Here is a 23577-nt window from a genome sequence, read left to right on the forward strand (position 1 = left end):
GCACAAAAGCCTTGACAGTTCAACTTCCTTATTCAATATCTATGACAAACTTTTTGACCATGTAATTTATATAGAGATGTTGCCTCCCTTTTTACTTCCAAGTTATAAAATATATAGAAAAAAAAATATGTGAATGATGTATTAAATTTAGACGTATTACTTGTATACTAAATAATATGTTTGTGATTACTGTGTCTGTAAAAGAAAAGAAATGAATGAAAAGTGAATGTAAGGAAACAAAAAGATTTTTTAATATCGAATCCTTCTGTGTTGCTCTTTTGGTTGTCCATGTTACACTTACACCCAGATCTACACGTTAAATTTTCTAAAGAACACAGTATGCTATGCAAATTGAATCTTTACAGCATTCCCTTCGTTGAATTAAAGTATAAACATAATTTGGGATTTTATCGATAGAATTATGAAAAAGAAAAATAGGAAGAAAGGAAACTATAGGGACAGAGCATTATATAGCGATGCATTTGGATCCTCTTTCTTGTATTTGGTATAAAATCAAGGGTAATGCTATTCGCACACCATTTTTACTTCTCATACACCTCAATCAATTTTCGGCCATCAAATCGAATGAATTGAAAAAGATTAATGGCAAAAAGTTAACGAAGGTGTGTGAGAGGTAAAAATAGGTGTGTGAATAATACTATCCTAAAATCAAAACGTGAATCAAGTAAAAACTTTCTAACTATGATTCTTAGTTGATTATTCGAATTTAAAGCAATGGTTCAGAACTTTGGCCCAATTAGAATTTTGGTTCCTAAACTAAAAATCCGGAGTTGTTATGATGTGGAGCAATAGTATTTTTGGCTAAGTCCATTAGAAAATCCATAAAAAATAAAGGGTTTAAAGAGTGAAAAATGGATGACAATTGTTATAGGGTTAATCAAAATAACCATTGCTCTATATTATAATAGTTCAAAAACCAATGCTCACAAATTTTTAATTCAAGGACTAAACTTCTAATTGAGCTAAAAGTTAATGAGTATATATAACCACTATAGCATTTCGAATGACCGCAAGACGTTAAGGACACCATGGACACATTGATACTAATACTACTACTTTTTGAGTTTTGGATACACAATCATCCGGAGAAAAAACCAAATGGCACGTGCAGAACAATCACATCCATTGTAGCAAAAACAAATTAGTAAATTTCAAGTTTGACTTCCACAGTGAAATGCTTTAGATTTCCATAACGCCTTACCAAATTTATACAAAATTAAAATTAAGGGCTAATCAATTTGTTTTTATTTTTGGTTGAGGAATTTAGGAATGAAGAAAGGTAAAGGACAAATGGTGAAACTAGTAGTGTGAATCGATGTTCTAAAAAGCAGTCTAGGCAGTTGGCTACTGCCACAATTAATTCCTAGGCGTTTACAAAATCGGGTAGCCACTTAGTACTACAGTCTAGTGGTATTCCGCTTCACTTGTAAGTGAGAGATCTTAGGTTTGATTCTCGCCAAAGGCGAATTTGAACCACATTATTGCTAGCTCATTGTAAGAGCAATTCCACCTCTAAAGATTTTGCGCTAGTACCCAGCGCATTTATCCACTCAAGTGAACAGTAATAAACCCTAGTGAACAGTAATAGGTCAAAACATCTTCACCCCTAAAAAAATGCGCTGACACCCAGTCTAAAAGTGCACTGGCACAAACGATCTCCATCCCTACAAAATGCGCTGGCATCCGGCCCATTTAAAATATTATAAATTTGTTTATAAAAGAATAAATAAATAAAATAGTTTTAATTTCGGATAAGATTTTTAACCAATCTCGTAACTCTACGTGTCATTATCCGAATGTACTCTTTTGTGAATAGATTTCCGCTAAGATTTGCAACCAATCCCGATGCACCACATGTCACTATTTGTTTACAATAATTTAGCCAAGATTACGATAAGATTTTTAACCAATCTTATTACGCCACGTGTCATTATCCGAATGTAATATCTTGTGGATAGATTTCCGATAAGATTTCAACCAATCCCGACGCGCCACGTGTCACTTCATGTTTGCAATAATTTAGCCAATATTTCGATAAGATTTTTAACCAATCATGTAGTGCCACGTGACATTATCCAGAACCTCATCCTTTCTTTTTTTGTCCATATAAACCCTACATCTCTACATCCATCCTCACACCAAACTCAATCCTTATTTTTAGCTCAGAATCCTTCTTTATCATTTTCAAATCTTGAGTTTTTTTTTACAATGTCTTCTTCAAGGAGAGTGCATAAACAATTTGTGGAGCAACAGAAAAGATTGTTGGCACAACAAGAAGAATTAATCAATCTTGAGGAAGGTGGAGGTGGAGGTGGAGATGAGGCTTTCGCAATGGAGGAGGACTCGGATGATGACCATAGAAGGCAGAGGGCATCACATTCCCACTGTGTCATGGAAGCTGTGGGTTAGATAGTCAAACCCAGACATGCCGCAAACTTCGATAGAAAAAGAGAAAGACAAGGTAAAGAGCTCTTGGAAGATTATTTTATTCGCAACAGCGTATTCCCTGATCATGTTTTTAGACATCGTTTTAGAATGCAACGAAGTTTGTTCAACAAAATCATAAGTGCTATTTGCAATCATGATCCATATTTTGTGCAAAAGGATGATGTTTTTCGTGTTCTAGGTCTTCTTCCAGAGCAAAAAATTACAACTGCCTTGCGAATGCTTGCATAAGGAGCATCTGCATATCAAGTGGATGAGATCGCGAGGATGAGAAAAACAACTGTTTTGGAGTCCCTGGTGTGGTTTTGCTCTGCAATTGAAGCCCTATTCACCATTGAGTACCTCCGGACACCCACGCCAAGGGACATGCGAAGGCTTCTGAGGAAGGGTGAGATGCGAGGATTCCTTGGTATGATCGGAAGCATCGACTGCATGCACTGGACTTGGAAAAATTGTCCAAGTGCATGACAAAGAGCTTATGATGACAGAAAAGGAGCCAAAAGTATCATTTTGTAAGCGGTGGCTTCATTTGATACATGGATTTGGCATGCTTTTTTTGGTGTTTAGGGAGCTCAGAATGACCTAAATGTCCTTGCTCAATCTCCAGTGTTTGACGATCTGCTGCAAGGAAAATCACCAAGATGCACATATTGGGTTAATGGCACTAAATACGACGGACCATATTACCTTGCAGACGGCATTTACCCAAGGTGGTCTACATTTGTCAAAACAATGCCACATCCACAGACTGAAAAAGAAAAACACTTCGCCAAATGTCAAGAGGGGTGTAGGAAGGATGTGGAGCGTTGTTTTGGTATCCTGCAAGCTCATTGGGCAATTGTCAAGTCTGTTGCTAGACTGTTTGATGTCAAGGCTCTTCGATCCATCATGATGACTTGTATTATTCTCCATAACATGATTGTGGAAGATGAGTATGATTATGATGTCGTCGATGAATATGAGCTGAATTCAATGAACAACTCAAGAACATGTATCTACTATGCTCATGACCGGACAAAAGATCCTGTGCAACATGAGTCATTGGAACGGGATGGACGTTACAATGAATTGATCGTTAAGCGGTACACTAATGTGCAAGAGCCATACTGGCACGTAACTCGTCAGAATGATTTGATTGAGCACCAGTGGGGATTGCAAGAAGGTGAAGATAATTAAAATGAGCTTTTGGTTGAAGAATATAGTGTTTTTTTTATTTATTTTAAGTTTATGTAATTTTATTTGGTGTGTTTTTTTTATTTTTTATTTTTTTTTTATTTTTTTTAAATTTATTTGGTGAGGTTATGTAATCTTATTTGATGTGTTTAAATAAAGTACAAAAAAAAAAATGAAATTGCATAAAGTTCTAAAAATATATAAGAAATTACATAAAGTACAAATAATAAATAAGAAATTACACAAAGTACTAATAATAAATAAGAAATTGCATCTATAAATAAAAATAAAAAAGAAATTACATAAAGTACTAATAATAAATAAGAAATTACACAAGAAATTAAATACAGTACTACAAATAAATATGAAATTATACAAAGTCTTTGGAGCTAGGATATGTGGTGCTAGGATCTTCGTTGCTAGGATTTGTGTAGCTATAACCCCATCGACTTGTTTCTGCATCTCTTTCACGCCTCTTTCGCATGATGTCACTTTTTTTCGATGTCCAAAAATATTTTGAATTCAGAGACAGTCCTACTAGAGACTTGTTCATAATGTCACGATCTGCTTGAGCTATCCTTTCTTCTCTAAGCATCTCATTTTCTCGATTAAGTGCTTCTCTAATCATCTCGTTCTCTCAATTAACTATTTCTCTTTGTCTCTCAGCCGCCGCATCATGTCTGTCAGTAGTTGCTAATATTGCTGCCATAGCAGCAGCTTTTTCCTCATGTCTAGCCGTTTTCCGCGCCATGTTCAGTTCACCTTCCTCCATATATTTAGTGTAGTCATTTTTGGAAGAACTACCTTTTTTCTTTGATGCCTTTTTACCTTGAGGCCTGAGGAACTGACGAGTCGGTTGGGTCTTCGGCATTTCTTCAGGCGTCCCTTCCGTGTCTTCAAATGTGTCGCCTTCTTGTTCTGTCGTGTCTGGTTCTGGCGAACTGTGTAGACCCATGCCGTGCATGACAACTTCTGGACCGGTTGATACAATTTTGTATATGGGGCAATCTTTGACAATTTGCCAACATTCCCATTTGTTGAATGATTTGTTGTGGTTCTTTGCATTGTAAAAAGCTTGTGCTTGTAGTGTCTATAAATGTGGGATAAGATAGTATTATAAAAAATGTGGGTGTAACACAAATAAATAAATTAAAATATTGATGCGGGTGGAATATATATAAATAAATAAAAATATTGTCACCTGATCTGCTAAACTTGTCCCACTACGTAGATTACCGAAAGCATGAGAGATGGCGTTTTTCCAACAAGTAAAGGATGCATTGAGTTTTTTCCAATGACCTTGAAGACCTTGACTACTTCTGGCGTCTTTTCCACGTACATCGCAAAACACTTTCGTAATTTTACTCCACATTTCTGGTTTATCCATCTCATTACCCGTAATCGGGTCATGAGTTGTGTGAACCCAACATTCACACAATGTAACATCTTCAATGAGCTTCCACGTAGACATTTTTCTCTCTCAAAGTGTAAAAAATATTGAAATGTGGTGTAAGGTGGAAGATGAAGGTTAGGTATTTATAGAAAAAAAAATTAAAAAATTATATGTATTTTTTAATAATTTTTCCGTATTTTTTCATAATTTTTAATAAATTTTAATGTAGTTAATTAATCTGGATTGTTGGATTTGAAAAATATTCAAATCCAAAAGCCAAGGAGCTGCCACGTGGCCAACGGTCATAATTCTAACCGTTTGGCCTTTTTATTTTTATTTTTGGGGAAAAAACGTGGACCGTTGATTTGTGATCGGACGGTCCATTTTAAAAGTAAAATTTAAAGTTTTTTTAACCGTTGGAAATCCAACTGCACTGAGAAGGCCATGTCGCCTACTTCCTAGTGAAGAACAAGTGGGCTAATAGCGGGCCCCATCCCCTGCACCCATGTCCCTTACTCGCGCCCACTCGTGAGTGAATTGCATCCACCAACCAAATAGGCCGGTCTCTGGGTCTGTCAAAAATGGGTTGATCTGTTGCTTGGCTTGGGCTGGGTGCCAGGCAAGTTTGTGGGCTAGAGTGAATGGACTGACCCCCAGCTTGGTTTTTTGACTGGGTGCTGGCACATTTGCACCCTGGTGGAAGTGCTCTAAGGCTTAGCCCACTCCCCTACCTCCTTAGTGTAATACTATCATTTGTTCAAAAAAACCCCTACCTCCTTAGTGTAATACTATCATTTGTTCAAAAAAAAAAATAAAATCGGTTATTACATCTAGGTCAGGCTAGGCAGGCTAGGTGACTTTTTTTGTTTTTTGAAATTGACTTATAGTCTTGACTCACTTTCCCTCTAACAGAAAGAAAACCCAAACTGTGTGCGATGTTCAATCGTCTCTCTATGCCAAAGTGTTTTGTTATCCATGTGTTTTCAATAAATTGTGGTACTTTATAATTTAAATATATTTTCTTATTGCATTTATGTTTCTCAATACAAATATAATATTTCTTTAAGTATAAATATGCACCTATTTATAAAAAAAATTTAGGACCCTACCTGCCACTTGGTAACGGGCTAGCAGTTTTAGAACCTTAATGTGAATGGAATATGTCTGGAAATTAAAATCTAAAAGAGAACTAACTAAAAACTTTTTAAAATTGTGTTCATTTTCAAGTTTCTGTTTGCATATAATCTCCACCACTTCTCCCTCCTCCCTCCCACCTTCTTTCTTGATCCTTGTCCGGTCCTCATTCTCTTATATTTTCTTCTATCTATAACATTCACAAAAACTAAAACTACAAACTAATAATCTAATTAGTTCACGAAAAAATTCAAACACATCTGAGCAAGCCAAAACAAACTTCATATTCGAAAGAATAAGCAGAAAAAGTATCCATGGTTTTTGTTTGGATGGAGTTCGAGTCTGCAACTTGGAGATATATATGTGCATAGTTTGAGAAATAATTCGCCTTATCTAAACTCTTTTCGCAAATTTTTGGAATAAAGAAATCCCCTTCCAAAAATGAGTTAAAAAAAGTACAAGAAAAGCTTGTCCAAAATTCCAAAATATTGTCTTTCTTCTTTTCTATCTTGTTATTTATCACCACGAGGGATTTGGTGTTGTACGACGACAAAATGACAGTATGACTGTGACTGCGCACAAGTCTGATTTCACATCCGAAAAAGTTGCAATTGGATAATGCTGTTTTTTGTTGAAAATCTAAAAAAGAGTTTAGTTTTACTGATCAACTGTTAGTCCTAATCCTGCAAGGAAAAAATAAACTCGAAGGCACTCACTCTCTTGTTTGTGTGGTTCAGATAGCATCTGGATCCTTTTTGTTGCAAGGAGTACGTCTAGGACTTTGGTTGATCACGTTCTTGAAGAATCTTAGTGAAATCGCTGTAATACGTACCAACATGAGCTCCATTCTGCTTCATGGTGAATGACCGCTTATGAAGATCACAATCTTGTCATACCGGAAGAACCACTTCATCGAACAGCTAACTTCTGGCTTGGCAATTTTCTGCTGGCCACTTGGTAAATGTCATGTCTGGAGTTTAATTTGCTGCTGAGAAATTGGAATTATTATTTTGAACGGTGACTATACCTCTGTGGTGGAGTTCATCCATTTGGATCCAAGGACAGATTTGTGGGGTTTGATATATATATATATATATATATATATATATATATTTCATCATTAATTTATATGACTGGCTTTGTTGGGGGTTCATAGAAGGATGGGTTTTGTGAAGGGATTCGATGTGCCCTCGTAGGGTGTGGCAGGCAGCCTAGGCCTCTGGTGGGATAATTCCCTAGAAGTGAAGGTTATTTTTTCATCAAAACACGTTATCGATACCCATTGCAGGCATATCCGTAATCATGATTGGTTCCGTGCAACTTGGGCGTATGGCACATTGTATAGAAGTGAGAAAGTAGCGTTTTGGAGCTGGATGGGTCAGCATTTTGGGGTATGCGACCTATCGTGGATGTGCGGATGTGACTTTAATGAATTTCTTTGGGATTTTGAGAAATCAGGGGGTGCTGATATGCTGTATAATTGCACTAGATTCCTTCAACACTTCATGACCGGTACAGACCTTTTAGACTTGGGTTTCAAGGGCCCAAATTTTACATGGAAAGGAACCAGGAATGGACGTTTAGTGGAGATCCGCTTGGATAGGGTGCTTGCAAATGGGAATTGGCAGGCATGTTGGCTGGACACCTCGATCATGCAGTACGGTGATGGGATCTGACCACTACCCCATTGTTACTAACTGCTTGCCGTGGGTGGGGAAGGGCAAACGCTTATTCAAGTATGACGCGTCCTGGGCAAAAGATGAAGAAGGAAAAGAAATAGTTCGCAAATGTTGGGGAAAAAGGTACTCGGGGGCATGGCTCGATAGGTGGCAGAAGAAACTCAACTCCTGCAAATGTCGTTGGAGTGGAGTCTTAGGCAGGTTGGTATGAATGGGGCGGCTTTGAGTTCCCTGTTATTACAACTAGAGGAAATGCAAAAAGACTGGGGATGAAATGGGGCTCAAATTGAGTGACTCTCTATCCAGATTGACAGGTTGCATGAAAAAGAAGAAAAATATTGGCTCCAACGATCTAGGGTCAAGTGGCAAAAGGAAGGGGACATGAATAGGACTTTCTTTCACCAATCAACGTTGCAAAGGAGGAGGCAGAACAAAATCATGAAGCTCCGAGTTGAAAATGATCAGTAGGTGGATAACCCAAGAAGTATTTCGGAAAATGTGGAGAAACATTTCATCAAGTTATTTACTTCCGAAGCCCAATGTGATTGGGGATCAATCCTCAATTATGTCGATCAAAAAATCTCTCCAGAGATTAACGGAAATGCTTTTTGACATGGAAATCAAAGAGGCGGTTTTTTTTTTCATATGAGGATCCTCAAGGCTCCAAGCCCAGATGGCTTCCAAGGAGTATTCTACCGAGTAAACTGGGATACAATCTGCCAAGATGTCAGTGGTATGGCTAAAGAGCTTATGAATGGTGATGTCTGCCTTGAACGCCTCAATTTCATTCACATTGCCCCTGGTCCCCTAGGTGCAGAATCCGGAGACGATCGCTCAGTTCTGTTAAATAAGCTTATGCAACTATTCATATAAGGTTCTTTCGAAGGTACTAGCTAATAGGCTCAAACCCTTACCCCTGGACCTGATCTATCCTATGCAGAACGTTTTTGTTACAGGTCGTCAAATCCAAGATAACATTGTTATTGCCCATGAGATGTTCCACTTTCTGAAGTTAAGGAAAGCAAAAACAAGATTTGAGTTGGGGATAAAGCTAGATATGAACAAAGTATATGATAGGATTGAATGAGACTTTTTACGGGAAGTTATGCTAAAAATGGGGTTTAACCCGAGATGAGTAACCCTTATAATGGGATGTGTTTCATCTATAAGCTTTGTTATGATGGTGAACGGTCAACCAGGTAAAAAAATTTCCCCCACCCATGGCTTGCAACAAGGTGATCCCCTTTCTCCTTACTTGTTCCTACTGGTCAGTGACGTTTTGTTGCTTCTAATCCAAAAACCGGTGGAATTGGAATTTATTGAGGGTATCAGGCTTAGCCCAAGGCCCTTGTATTTCTTATATATTTTTTGTAGATGACACGTTGTTACTTCTCAAGGCTAATCACCAAGACTGTAGAAAACATTAGCTAGATAATAAAGTCTTACTGTACTGCGTCGGGACAACAAATCAGCATGCAAAAGTCGAACATTTTTTTTGGTGCCAACGTTCCAAGTGGCTTGGACGGGTAATGCTCGACAATTCTTGGTATGCCCTCTGTTTGTGATTCGGGGTTATACCTTGGCATTCCCTTTATTTGGGATCTCTCTAAGCGCCAGGCTCTGGGGTACATCAAAGGGATAGTCATGGGGAAATTTCAAGGTTGGAAGCAAAACCTTATATCCTAAGCTGGGAAGGAGGTGCTTATCAAAGCGGTGGCGTAGGCGATTCCCACTTACCCGATGAACATTTTTAAATTCCCACTTACCACATGTAATGACCTTGATGCTATGATTGCTTGCTTTTAGTGGAGGCAAAAGAATGAGGAATGCAAGATCCACTGGGTAAGTTGGGAATCCATAGGCCTTCCTAAGAGTGAGGGCGGTCTGGGTCTTAGATCATTCCAAGAATTCAATCTCGCTCTGCTTGCAAAACAGAGTCGGAGGATTATCAATGAACCGAATTCACACTAGGTACAGTTCTTGAAGGCCCGGTACTTCCCCAACTCCTTATTCTTTGAAGCTAAAAAAGGGCCCAGAGCTTCGTGGGCTTGGGCAAGCCTTTTGGAAGGCAGGAAAATCATCTAGGAGGGTACTCATTGATAGGTTATGAGCGGGCATGGTATCAAGTTATGGGTTGATCGTTGGCTCCCATCTTTTCCTCTTGGCCATCCAACCCCTTTGGAGGATACCCAAGTAAATTTGGGTCAGACGGTGGACTCGATCATTTGCCCAATCTCCTTCTCTTGGGATCTGGAGGACGTTAGAAGCATCATTCCCTCCGTTGATCACTTGACAATCCTGCAAACCACCATCGGTGACCACCGTGGAAATGACCGTCTTATCTGGCCGTGGGAAAAATAAAAAAGAAAAAAGAAGCTTATGATTAAGTCGGGCTACCATTGGTTACGAAGTCGAGGTCGGGCTACTGCTTTAGGTCATCTTTTAGCATCATAACAGGTTGATGGCAAGGTTTGGAAGAAACTATGGATGCTCCATGCACCCCAAAAAATTAGGAATTTCTTGTGGAGTGCTTTTCGGAATGGCCTTGCAACCAAGAAATGTCTCCACAAACGTCTTCCTACTTCATCAACCCTATGCCCAATCTGCAACCAGGTGAAAGAATCTGTGGAGCACTTATCATTCTTATGCCTGTGGGTTGCTCCAGTCTGGTTTGGTGGCCCTTTTAACCTGCGGATACAAAAGGACCAGATTTCTACCTTGGGTTCTTGGCTGAAACATGTGGTTTCTGGAATTGGGAGGAATAAGGAGAAGTCCAGATTATTGACTTTAATTGGTTTTACTTGCTAGCAAATATGGAAGGCCTATTGTTCGGCTGTCTTTAACCTCAAACCACCTTCCCTAACTCAGGTTATTTATGCAACTGTATGTGCTGTGAATTCTTTCCTTGCAGCGAATGAGGTGCATGTTCCTCCTCCGGTTCATGTCACGAATGGCTCCCCACCAATGTGGCTCCCCCCGGCCCCCTATTATGCAAAGTGAATGTTGATGCCAGTTGGTGTGTTGACACGAAGAGTGGTAAGATCGGGGTGGTTATTAGGGACCATTTGGGGGATTTTGTCACAACAAAGAGGGACAATATCTCAGCTCCTACTGTTGCGATGGCAGAGGCCTTAGCGGTACTTGGTGGTTGCAGTTTTGCTCGGGAGCTGGGTTTACCCCAAATCATGGTCGAATCAGACTTGCTGAGGTTATTTCGTGCCTTCAAGGGCCTATTCACCTTGGTAATTGGGAGGCTTTCCCGACCTTAACAAAGATCGCACAAATGGGGGAATCTTTTCAAATATGTTGCTGGTCTTGGATCCCAAGATCAGCTTGGCATCAAGAAACCTTTAAGAGATGAATACTGGCACTTAGGTCATTAGACCTCTATCTTCCCTAGTGCATGTCCTCAACAAGGATGACTTCCCTTGTCCTCCGCCTAGCTAAGTCCACGGGGAAGTGGTGGAGTGACGTTCGGCACTTAGTGCAGCGTCTAGAAGTCTCTATCTTCAACATTTTCCATTACTATGTTGTATTTATGGTTTCTATTAGCCTTACTTAGGCTTTCCTTGTACTTATTGGCTTTTTTCCTGGTAATGAATTTCCAGCTTCGACCAAAAATAAAAATAAAAAACCCTTTTAGCAATCTTAGAATTGTCGGAGAATATTTACAGATCCATGTTAACATTTGGGGCATTATTAACAGGACAAACCAAAACAAATCCCGCATGATAATAATTCTCAAATACATGCATTCTATTTATTCATAAATTCAAAATGCACTATTACATTCCGCTCATAATGTGATACAAAGCATTAAAAACCAGAAGCAGAGTTGATTCTTCAGAAAAAAGGAAACAAAAACCCAAGGGGCATCAGTTCTACATGCATCGGTGCAAAGTCTACACTGTAGACTTCAACGTGTTTCCAATATCGATGACAAATCGATATCTGACATCTGCTTTAAGAAGGCGCTCTATGGCAATGTTCACATAATCGATTGGGATAACCTCAATATCAACTGTTATGTTGTGCTTGGCTACAAAATCAATCATCTCTTGTGTTTCCTTCATGCCCCCAGTGGCACTGCCAGCTACTATCTTACTTCCTGCAATTGCAAACTGTACTCTTGTCAAGAAGTTGCTGCCAAAGACATTACACAGTTTAAAAAGTAAACGCTTCATGCCACAAATCCTCCTTCCTTAAGTGGAAATGTAATTTGTATTGAGGAAACAAAAAGTAAACATGTCAGTGCATTATTTTAAATGCATGCTTACCCACGAGCAAAGGAAAAATAGGAAGCTCAAGAGGCTTCTCTGGTGCTCCAACCATCACTAGCTTTCCATGAGACTTCAACAAACCAATCAAAGGCAATAGAGGGTGGAGTACAGAAATCGTGTCAATGATACCATCTAATGTGCCCGTGGCAGCCTAAAAAATCCACACAAAAAACCAGAGAAGTTCAGTTATCCCTACACACTTTATATCAACTTGAATAATAAAACAAACTTGCTTAATTTAATACTCATCGTACCTACATCTGATCTTTTATTGCGGCTGACTAAAAACGAATCAGTGTGTAGATGTTCAATTGATTCATCCTTCTTATTAGGGGAGGTACTGATGACAGTAACCTTAACCACCATGGCCTTAGCAAACTTGACAGCCACATGGCCTAGACCACCTAAACCCACCACACCCACATGCATACCTGGTTTGTCAAGTCCGAAATATCTCAAAGGGCTGTAAGTTGTAATCCCAGCGCATAGGAGATGAGCCGTTCTATCAAGGGGAAGGTTGTCTGGGATACGGACTACAAAGTGCTCATTGGCCACCATGATGTCAGAGTAACCTCCGTATATGGTGGTTCCATCGTAGTACTTGGAACCATAAGTAAGTATTGATTTGGGGCAGTAATTTTCAAGATTGTCAGAACAACTTTCACAAGATTTACATGATCCCACCATGCATCCAACACCTATCTTGTCTCCAACATTGAATTTTTGTACTTTGCTCCCTACCTCTGTCACTACACCAACAATCTCATGTCTGCATTGGCCAGTTCACATTCCATAAGTTAAATGGATACTAAAATCCAAATTCAGATACTACAAATATATGTGTTCGTTCTACAATGTACCATTTGACATTAGTACTTGTAGCATTTAAAATGCATTATTTTAAATGCATTACTAATATGCATTATTTTATTGCGGCTGACTAAAAACGAATCAGCGTGTAGATGTTCAATTGCTTTATCCTTCTTATTAGGGGAGGTACTGATGACAGTAACCTTAACCACCATGGCCTTAGCAAACTTGACAGCTACATGGCCTAGACCACCTAAACCCACCACACCCACATGCATACCAGGTTTGTCAAGTCCTAAATATCTCAAAGGGCTGTAAGTTGTAATCCCAGCGCATAGGAGAGGAGCCGCTCTATCAAGGGGGATACGGACTCCAAAGTGCTCATTGGCCACCATGATGTCAAAGTAACCTCCGTATATGGTGGTTCCATCGTAGTACTTGGAACCATAAGTAAGTATCGATTTGGGGCAGTAATTTTCAAGATTCTCAGAACAACTTTCACAAGATTTACATGATCCCACCATGCATCCAACACCTATCTTGTCTCCAACATTGAATTTTTGTACTTTGCTCCCTACCTCTGTCACTACACCAACAATCTCATGTCTGCATTGGCCAGTTCACATTCCATAAGTTAAATGGATACCAAAATCCAAATTCAGATACTATAAATATATGTGTTCATTCTACAATGTACCATTTGACAATAGTACTTGTAGCATTTAAAATGCAAGTTTAGTACGTACCTGGGAACCAATGGATAGTTAGACGTTCCCCCTTCATTCTTGGCCATGTGAAGGTCCGAATGGCATATCCCACAGTATAACACTTTAAACATCACATCTTTGTCCCCGGTTTCTCAGCAGCCAAAAAATGCAATTTTCAGAGAACATATAAAAAGATTGATTAAATAAGAAGTTGATGAGGAAGTTTGGATTAATATTTACCTTCTTGAGAATTTGAAGGGTGAGAAAACGCCTGATGAATCTCTGGCGGCCCAACCAAAGGCTTTCTTGGGGTGTTCTTGTTATGTAGACATCACAAAATTGCCCTTGATTAATTCATACGGGAGCCTTGGCTAGTAGAATGAGTGAGAGAGAGAGAAAGGGATTGCTAAATTTGGGGAGTGGTTGGCTGCTATTTATACGTCTATAAGTGCTGGCTGGGATGACGTGTTTGGTGAGCGAAATCAAAAGTCAAACAAGGGTCTTCTAAATATTGCATGACCTGTCTGAACTTTCCTAATGGTTTACTGACAGCATCCCATTGCCATTACATAATTGGTTACCCTAATACCTAAAAGAGAATCATTTTGTTTTATCGAGTGTCGAGCATTGAAAAAAAAAAAAGGGAAAATTTGACATGGGAAGTGTTATTAGTACTCTAAAAATCTCATTCTACACTATTCACAAGTGTATTTTTCTTTCCAACTATACAAAGTTTGGAGTGTAGAATGAGATTTTTGGAGTGCCAATAACAATTCCCTTTGATATTACGCCTTAAAACTATATTTTTCTCTATTAAAACCCTTTTTTTTTTTTGTGTACTTGAATAAAACTCGTTGATTACCATCCGGGCCGGCCACCTCCATTCCCTATATATATAACCCTATTTTCTCTAAAAAGCTAGTTCCACACTCTTCCAAAACTCCCAAAAACTCTCCAAATACTTTTCTTTCTAAATTCTAACTTTGGCATCAAAGGTTCTTTAGCCAAAGCCTCCCCATTCATCGTGGGCGCGTGAGGCTTAGTTTTGTAGGTGCAATTTTGTCCAAGAACAAGGAGGAAGAAAATTGCATCCACAAATTGGTGCTTTCATTGAGAGTTGAAATTCACACTCGTAGAAGACTCTCGCATAAAAAGGTTTTTTCTCTATTTTCTAGTCCACTTGTATTTTTCATATGTTCTTATTATTAGAATTTTTTTATTTGCAAAGATTCTTTGATAAAACGAAAAAGAGAAATACAATGGCTAGAAAGTTAGAAAACTCCATGAGTGAAAATTCCAATATTCAAGAAATGGGACCATGGCGATCCATAAGATTAAATGTGATCCTAGGAGGAGCGGCACCACCACCACAAGGTTCCACCATGGGAACCACCATGGTGGCCAACTACGGCGAGGTCCATGGCACCACTACTACGGCCCGAGCCGTGCCACCAAAGCAAGCCCAAGCCATGCCATCCAAGGCTCATGGCACCAAGGCCATGACCCAAGCCATGTCACTCCAAGCCTAATGTGAGCCCAACGCGTTGCTAAGCCGAGTCATAACCTCGTACCCACATGTGCCACACGCCAAGTAGCCTACTCCTGTGGCCCAACCTACTCCCATTGAGCAACCTGCTCTTGTGGCCCAGCTTGCTCCCGTGGTCTAGCCTGCTCCCACCGAGCAATTTACTCCCGTGACCCAGCATGTTTCCACAACCCAGTCTGCTCTCGTGGCCTTCCAAGCAGCCCAAATTGGTTCAAGGCTAGTTCAGCCGTCCTGACTCCAAATTTCTGGACCGATGATCAAACCAGAAGAATTTTCACCATATTTTTCTGCGGATTTGACATTTCCCAACTCAAATCTCGTGCCTAGAGTCTACCACACTTTCATTGCTCAAGGAGAAACATTCCTTCCAAGCTCTTCTAATCAAAATGGCGAACAACACTTGTCTTGACAAGTCATAGAGTTGACAAGCATCCTAGCACAGCAGACGACCTTGGTGAACCAGCTCTTACAGCACACCAAGATGCAATGTGTTCTAAATGAGGTATCCCGAAGAAGGACAAGGGCAGACGAAGAACCTCTCCAGTAGCATCCTGACAAGCAGCCACTTGACCAGCCACAAACTGAGGGTTTGGGCAGAGTACACTCCCGATTGGGCCCCCGAGATAACATATACTCCCGTCTTAATGCGTGAAGGAGCGTGCACTCTCGACTAAGTGCACGGACGAGCATACATTCACGTTAGGGCCACACTTCAATAATCAACATGAGCAGCCTTCCAAGCGAAGTGTTCATTCGCAGCTGGGCCCGTAAGGAGCATCATCCACATCACATCGGAGTAGGCAACACGACGGATGGAGAGAAGCAGCCACTCAATCCGGCTCAAGTTCAATCAGCAGCCTAGGAAATCCCTCATCTACTAAGAATCCACCACATGCACCGCTGCCGCGGGATAGATAACCGAGCACGTAGAAGAGCAGCCTAGACCAGCAGGTCAAGACTAGGGGCAGCCAAGAGCTCCGCTACATCAACAAAGGCAAATTCAGGAAGAAGTGGAGAAGTTCCTAAACAAGCGATCGCGTGATTTCCAACTCAACGAAGTGGCCAATGAGGCTTTACGACAGGACATAACCAACATAAGCAGGTCACCCTTCACAGACGAGATTGAGCAGGCAGAGCCTCTACGCGAGTTCATCATGCCATATTTCACATATTTCAAAGGGGATGAAGACCCCGAGAAACACTTAAAGCACTACTGAAGCGTAATGATCCTTTATTGAAACAATGACAATCTTATGTGCAAGATATTCGCCACCACTCTACAAGGTAAAGCGCAAGATTAGTTCTACACCCTGCCGCCACAATCTATCTAAAGTTTTGACAAACTTTCTTTGGTTTTTACCAAAGAATATTCATCCTATCGCTCGATCAAAAAGAAGTCCGATCATTTGTTCAACGTCAAGAAGAACCCAAAAAAGTTGCTTCGTGACTATGTGAAGAGATTTAAAGTAGAGAAGGCAAGGATAGTCGGATGCAATGACTCGATAGCTAGAGTAGCCTTTCAAAAAGGACTTCCAGCAGACCACCCGTTATTCGGAAAATTGATCATCAAAGAAGATCTAACTCTAGTAGACTCTTTCGCTCTGGCAAAGAAGCATGCACTTTGGGACGAGGAACGCCAATGCACATTCAAGGATTTGAAGAAGTACAAAACATCACCTCCCTACTATCCAAACTGGAAGCAGATGAGGACTGATTCACATGTTTGGCGATATCTGAAGCAGCGATACGCTTTACCACCATACGAGAAGAGCTGTGGGCCCGACTACTTGTATTCCACAGTTCAAAAATTCTCCAAAGTTGATTTAATAACCCACTTAAGGTGGACTTAAATAGGGTTTGAGAGAAATTTATTTCCCTTCCCTAGAAGGATCTAATTTCATATTAAAGAAGGAATCTACATCAAAACAGGAAGCAATCCTAAGTTTCCTAGAGCAAAAAGATCTCTAAACCTGCTGCCATTTCTTACGAGCAGCCCAGTAGGTGTGGGGGCATTTGTGGAGCCAAAATAATCACAAGGCGACACATGAATTTTTGGAAAAAAAGGACAAAGTCACCCCTAAAACACACCGGTTGTCCTACACGCGAGCAGTGTACAATTAGCCAAGAGTGTCCAAAATAGGTACCAAATTCCAAATTATCTTATCCATCCTCATCTTAGGTAATTACTTCATAACCTACAAATTATTCCATATAAATGGAGATTAATTTGCTAATTAATGAATTAATTCCTAATTAATCCATTAATCACCAATTAAATCACCCATTTTCACACAAAAAACCTTTAAGGGCCGGCCACCTCCATCCCCTATATATATGACCCTATTTTCTCTAAAAATCTAGTTCCACACTCTTGCAAAACTCCCAAAAACTCTCCAAACACTTTTCTCTCTAAATTCTAACTTTGGCATCAAAGGTTCTTCCGCCAAAGCCCCCCCCCCCCCGGCTCCAAATTCATCGTGGGCGCATGAGACTCTTGGCCTTGACCTAAGGTGTTATATGTTTTGTAGGTGCAATTTTGTCCAAAAACAAGGAGGAAGAAATTTGCATCCACAATTGTCATACTCAAATTCTAATTAATGGGTCATTTACCTATTAATTATTCAAATCCCAAGTGGCACAAAGCCATATCAAATATCAAGTGGTATAAAACCGCTAAATTCCACACACATATTCCCTCATTTATACCCAATCACATGCATAGAAAAATGTAAATGAGGAACGCAACGGATTAATTTCATGGTCCTTTCCAAATCATGACGGAAGTCTCAGAAGCAAAGCTTGAAGCCCACCGTTGCACTAACGCATATAGTTGACCAGATAATTGTTCGGAAAAGAAGCTTGTTGCAGTGTTGAAGGATACACTCAAGCTCAAAGTGCACTAAAATTAGTGTGGTTGCTGACCAAGTCTCATTCAAATTCCTAAGTTAGGAATTGGAATAAAGATCTCCGGCAAGCACTTAAGTAGGTTGTTCTGTAGATAATATTTACCTACATTTAAATTAATTAACCTACTTATTAATATTATACTAACTTACCTACATTTAAATTAATTTACCTATTCCAAAAAAAAAAAAAATAGTGATATTAGATAATGTTCGAATGTTGTGGGTTTGTGCTTGTAGGCAATTAAATAAACTTTTAATCTAATGCACATCAATCACGTAGGTAAATTGACCATTTTGGAAGTAAATTAGATCCTTTAAATTTTGGTAAATTAGACTATTTTGTAAGTAAAAATTGCACGGAACATATAGCTTTTGTTTTGTGTATTAGGGGTTGGAGTATTAGCCGAAGCTGTTTTAGGTTTATTGTTGTGTTGGTATATAAATTAACTTATATATTAAATGCACAAAATTATAAAATTAATATTATTATTTTTCAATCGGCAAGTTATAACAATTTGAAAGTTAATACATTGAATATACAATGAATGACATGAATTAGTTTGTAAAATATATAAAATTGATTAAATGGATATAACAATTAAAAAAAAACAAAACAAGTAACTAATTCAAAAACCCTATTCAAGTATTAATAGGGGTAGTTTAGGCATTCGAAAAATACATAATTTGAATAGTCAAACTTAATTAAAGATTTTGTTTAATTTGTTTAGTTGGAGACTAATCAACGATTTTTATTCAAGTAAACATAAAGAAATGGGTTTTAATAGAGAAGAATATATTTTTAAGGCGTAATGTCAAATTTTCAGTGTTTTTTTTAATGCTCGATACTCGATAGAACAAAATGATTCTCTTTTCGGAATCAGGGTAAGCAATTACGCAATGGCAATGGGATGACGTCAGTAAACCATTAGGAAACTTCAGACAGGACATGCAATATTTAGAAGACCCTCGTTTGACTTCTGATTTCACTCACCAAACACGTCATCCCAGCCAGCATTCATAGACGTATAAATAGCAGCTAACCACTCCCCAAATTTAGCAATCCCTCTCTCTCTCTCTCTCTCTCTTTTTCTACTAGCTAAAGCTCCTGTACGAATTAATCAAGGGCAATTTTGTGATGTCTACAGAACAAGAACACCCCAAGAAAGCCTTTGGTTGGGCCGCCAGAGATTCATCTGGCGTTTTCTCACCCTTCAAATTCTCAAGAAGGTAAATATTAAACCAAACTTCGTCATCAACTTCTTGTTTAATCAATCTTTTTATATGTTCTCTGAAAATTGCATTTTTTGGCTGCAGAGAAACCGGTGACAAAGATGTGATGTTTAAAGTGTTATATTGTGGAATATGCCATTCAGACCTTTACATGGCCAAGAATGAATGGGGAAGGTCTAACTATCCATTGGTTCCCGGGTACATACTAAACTTGCATTTTAAATGTTACAAGTTCTAATGTCAAATGGTACATTGTAGAACGAACACATACATTTATAGTATTTGAATTTGGATTTTGGTATCCATTTAACTTATGGAATGTGAACTGGCCAATACAGACATGAGATTGTTGGTGTAGTGACAGAGGTAGGGAGCAAAGTACAAAATTTCAATGTTGGAGACAAGGTAGGTGTTGGATGCATGGTGGGATCATGTAAATCTTGTGAAAGTGGTTCTGACAATCTTGAAAATTACTACCCCAAATCGATACTTACTTATGGTTCCAAGTACTACGATGGAACCACCGCATACGGAGGTTACTCTGACATCATGGTGGCCAATGAACACTTTGTAGTCCGTATCCCAGACAACATTCCCCTTGATGGAGCGGCTCCTCTCCTATGCGCTGGGATTACAACTTGCAGCCCTTTGAGATATTTCGGACTTGACAAACCAGGTATGCATGTGGGTGTGGTGGGTCAGGTGGTCTGGGCCATGTGGCTGTCAAGTTTGCTAAAGCCATGGGGGTTAAGGTTACTGTCATCAGTACCTCCCTTAATAAGAAGGATGAAGCAATTGAACATCTACACGCTGATTCGTTTTTAGTCAGCCGCAATAAAGATCAGATGCAGGTACGATGAGTATTAAATTAAACAAGTTTGTTTAGTGATTCAAGTTTATTTGAAGTGTGTAGGGATGGCTGAACTTTTCTGTTTTTTTTTTTTTGTGTGGATTTTTTAGGTTGCCACGGGCACATTGGATGGTATCATTGACACAGTTTCTGCACTCCACCCTCTATTGCCTTGGATTGGTTTGTTGAAGTCTGACGAAAAGCTAGTGATGGTTGGAGCACCAAAGAAGCCTCTTGAGTTTCTTGTTTTTTACTTTGCTTGTGGGTAAGCATGCATGTAAAATAATGCACTGACATGTTTACTTTTTCTTTCCTCTATACAAATTATATTTCCACTGAGGAAGGAGGATTTGTGGCATGACGGGTTTACTTTTTAAACTGTGTAATGTCTTTGGCGGCAACTTCTTTATAAGGGTACATTTTGCAATTGCAGGAAGGAAGATTGTAGCTGGCAATAACATTGGGGGCATGAAGGAGACGCAAGAGATGATTGATTTCGCAGCCAAGCACAAAACAACAGCTGATATTGAGGTTATCCCAATGGATTATATGAACATTGCCATGGAGCACCTTCTTAAAGCAGATGTCAGATATCGATTTGTCATCGATATTGGAAACACATTGAAGTCTACCTTGTAGACTTTGCATCGATGCATGTAGAACTGATGCCCTTTGGGCTTTTGTTTCCTTTTTTTCTGAAGAATCAACTCTGTTTTCGGTTTTTTATGTTTTATGTTTCTGATTTTTGTTTATGTTTTAGGTCGCATTATGAGTGGAATGTAATAGTGCATTATGAGTTAATGAATAAATGGAATGCGTGTATTTGAGAATTAGTGTCATGTGGGATTTGTTTTGGTTTGTCTTGTAAATAATGCCCCAAATGGTAACATGAATCGGTAAATATTCTCCAACAATTCTGGGGTTACTAAAAGGGTTTTTATTGGTACCTAACAAAGTCATATCAATTGATGATGAAATATATATCAAAAACCCCACAAATCAGTCCTTTGATCCAAATGGATGAACTCTACTACACAGGTATAGTTACCGTTCAAATGGACAAACTAATTTACATTTTCCACCTTCTCTCCTTCCTTCTTAACCCTCATTCGGATGTGAAATCAGACTTGTGCGCAGTCACAGTTACACAGTCTTGTCGTCGCACAAGACCAAGTCCCTTGTCGTGACAAATAACAAATATCAATGGCAAGAAATAATGGTGATAACAAATAACGGATTATATGGTTGTATGAGTAGATGAAACATACACTTCTTCCTCACCCTTCCCACCACCTCCCCTTCATCATTTTTTTTGGTATACCTTTTTTTTCTAAGGCATAGAAAGATGAAAACTAAAAAGGAATTGTTATTGACACTCTAAAATTTTATTTTGCATTCCAAATATTTTATAATTAGAAAGAAACATACACTTGTGAGAAGTGTAAATGAGATTTTTAAAGTGTTATTAACAATTCCCAACTAAAAACTTTTTCTTTTGGGTCAAATGAAATTATTTCCATTAAAAAACTAGTATAAGAAAGAGAGAGAACAAAAGGCCTCCCATAAACAGCAGTAGATAAAGTAAAAGGCCCAAGCAAAACAAGAGAAGCAACCCAAGATATAACATAACGCCCACACAAACTTAGGAGCATAGACAGAAAAAACAAACAACAAAAAAAACCTATTCTGAAGCAGCATAAACCAAACCGCCACCGCCCCTACATCCTCGAAGGAAGCCAAACTCTGAACTAAGAAAATAGACACAAGATCCAAAATCCCCCCCCCTTTACAAACCCGTGCAAATATATACAAAAAAAGTATCATATGGATAGAAAGTGAGGCTACATAACGTGGCAGAGGCCACAAAATACTTAGCCTCGATGAGGATCTGACATGTCAGTTAAGGAAGGGGAAATGAGGGAGGGAAATGGATTTGATATCCAATTTCAGATCAGAGCATGTAAATTCGAGCACATGACGGGGTGGGGATGGAATATTATGGTTAAAGAGGAGGAAGGAAGAAAAGTAACAGAGAGAAAGTAGTAAAACAAATGAAAAACACCGAATTAGGGCCATGAAGCCCAAATTCCGAATCTGAGACAAGCTCAAGGTAATTGAGACTAAGCTTAAGAAAGACTGGAAAGGGGAAAGGAAGAGGGCTTGAGAAGCTATAAAGAGGAAGGGGCAGAGCAGATGGGAGGGGAGGAAAAAGGGGAAAAAGGGCAGAAGAGATGGGAGGAAAGGAGGGGGAAACGTAAGAGGGGGTAGTGGCCTGTGAGAATGAGGGAAGGAGAAGAAAATAAGGGTGGGTTTCCCCCAGCACCTAAGCCAAAGGCTAGGGCCGGTGGCAAAAGAGATTCCTGAATTAGTGTTTCAGCAAAGAGTAGGTTTTTTTTTTTTTTTTTTAATAGAAAAAGTACCTAGAAAAAGATCTCTGGATACTAAAATTTACGTTGAAAAAAACTAAAAACTAAATTTTATAAATGAATATCATAGATATAAGTACTTGGTGTATCTTCTGCAAATTTATGGTCATTAGTTGATGAAAACTTCATATAAGTCCAAATAAGTTTCTATGTGGTGCTTGCCTTGATGGAGACTGAGTTTGCTACTCAGAGAGATGTGTATGGTTTCACCAACCAACGTCTTACGCCCCCACATAGGAGTAAGAAATAGTTTGTCTCATCTCCAAAATTGCCTCTTTCATTGTATAAGCACTCTTCATCTTTTATTATAACTCTGTTATATTTTTAACACAATATTTTATAGTATTAATATGATAATTAATGTAAAATTGTGAGATTATTAGAGAACCCAATATTGCTTTGAGAAAATCTGCATAATATTTCTCTGGTTGGATTTGACTAAGCACCTAGATGAAATAAATTTATTTTTATGTAACGTTGTATTGTTACACATGATTCACGTGGCACCACTCCACGCTTTGTAATTGCATTTCAAGCTAACTGTGCCACCTGTCATTCCTATCACATTAAAAAAAATTCATTATGACAGAAACACAGATGGTATATCATGCGTTTTTATGCAAGCAGTGAGAAATTTTATTTTTTTAAGTTATTAACTTTTTAATACACATATCTTATTATTTATATAATGACACGTGATATATCATTCTATGTGCTGATCACACTGAAAAATTTCTCTACCACATCGAATATCCTTTCCGGATAAGATTCCAACCAAAAGTAATCGCCCCCTCAAACCTCCCCTACTTAGGGTGCATCCTCATCCCACAACTGTTGGATTTGATGCCAACAATGAAAACAACCAGTCTAGATTTGTTTGGAGTTACCAAGTTTGATGCACATCTAAGAGCATTTCCAATAAAAATATCAAAAATTAAATATCAAGTATGTTTCAATGTGGGAGTTTCTCTTCTTTC

At 38.9% G+C, this 23577-nt stretch overlaps 3 pseudogenes; 2 read left to right on the forward strand and 1 right to left on the reverse strand.

Moving 5' to 3' along the window:
• The first annotated feature begins 2352 nt into the window (after positions 1–2352).
• LOC125472536 lies at positions 2353–3642 on the forward strand (annotated as a pseudogene).
• Positions 3643–11580: 7938 nt separating this feature from the next.
• On the reverse strand, positions 11581–13974 carry LOC103927104 (annotated as a pseudogene).
• A 5189-nt stretch (positions 13975–19163) lies between these two features.
• Positions 19164–21007, forward strand: LOC103927105 (annotated as a pseudogene).
• Positions 21008–23577: the final 2570 nt, after the last annotated feature.

The sequence above is a fragment of a genome, unplaced genomic scaffold (assembly GCF_019419815.1).
Source record: "Pyrus x bretschneideri cultivar Hongxiangsu unplaced genomic scaffold, Pyrus_bretschneideri_v1 Contig7, whole genome shotgun sequence".
Classification (NCBI taxonomy): domain Eukaryota; kingdom Viridiplantae; phylum Streptophyta; class Magnoliopsida; order Rosales; family Rosaceae; genus Pyrus; species Pyrus x bretschneideri.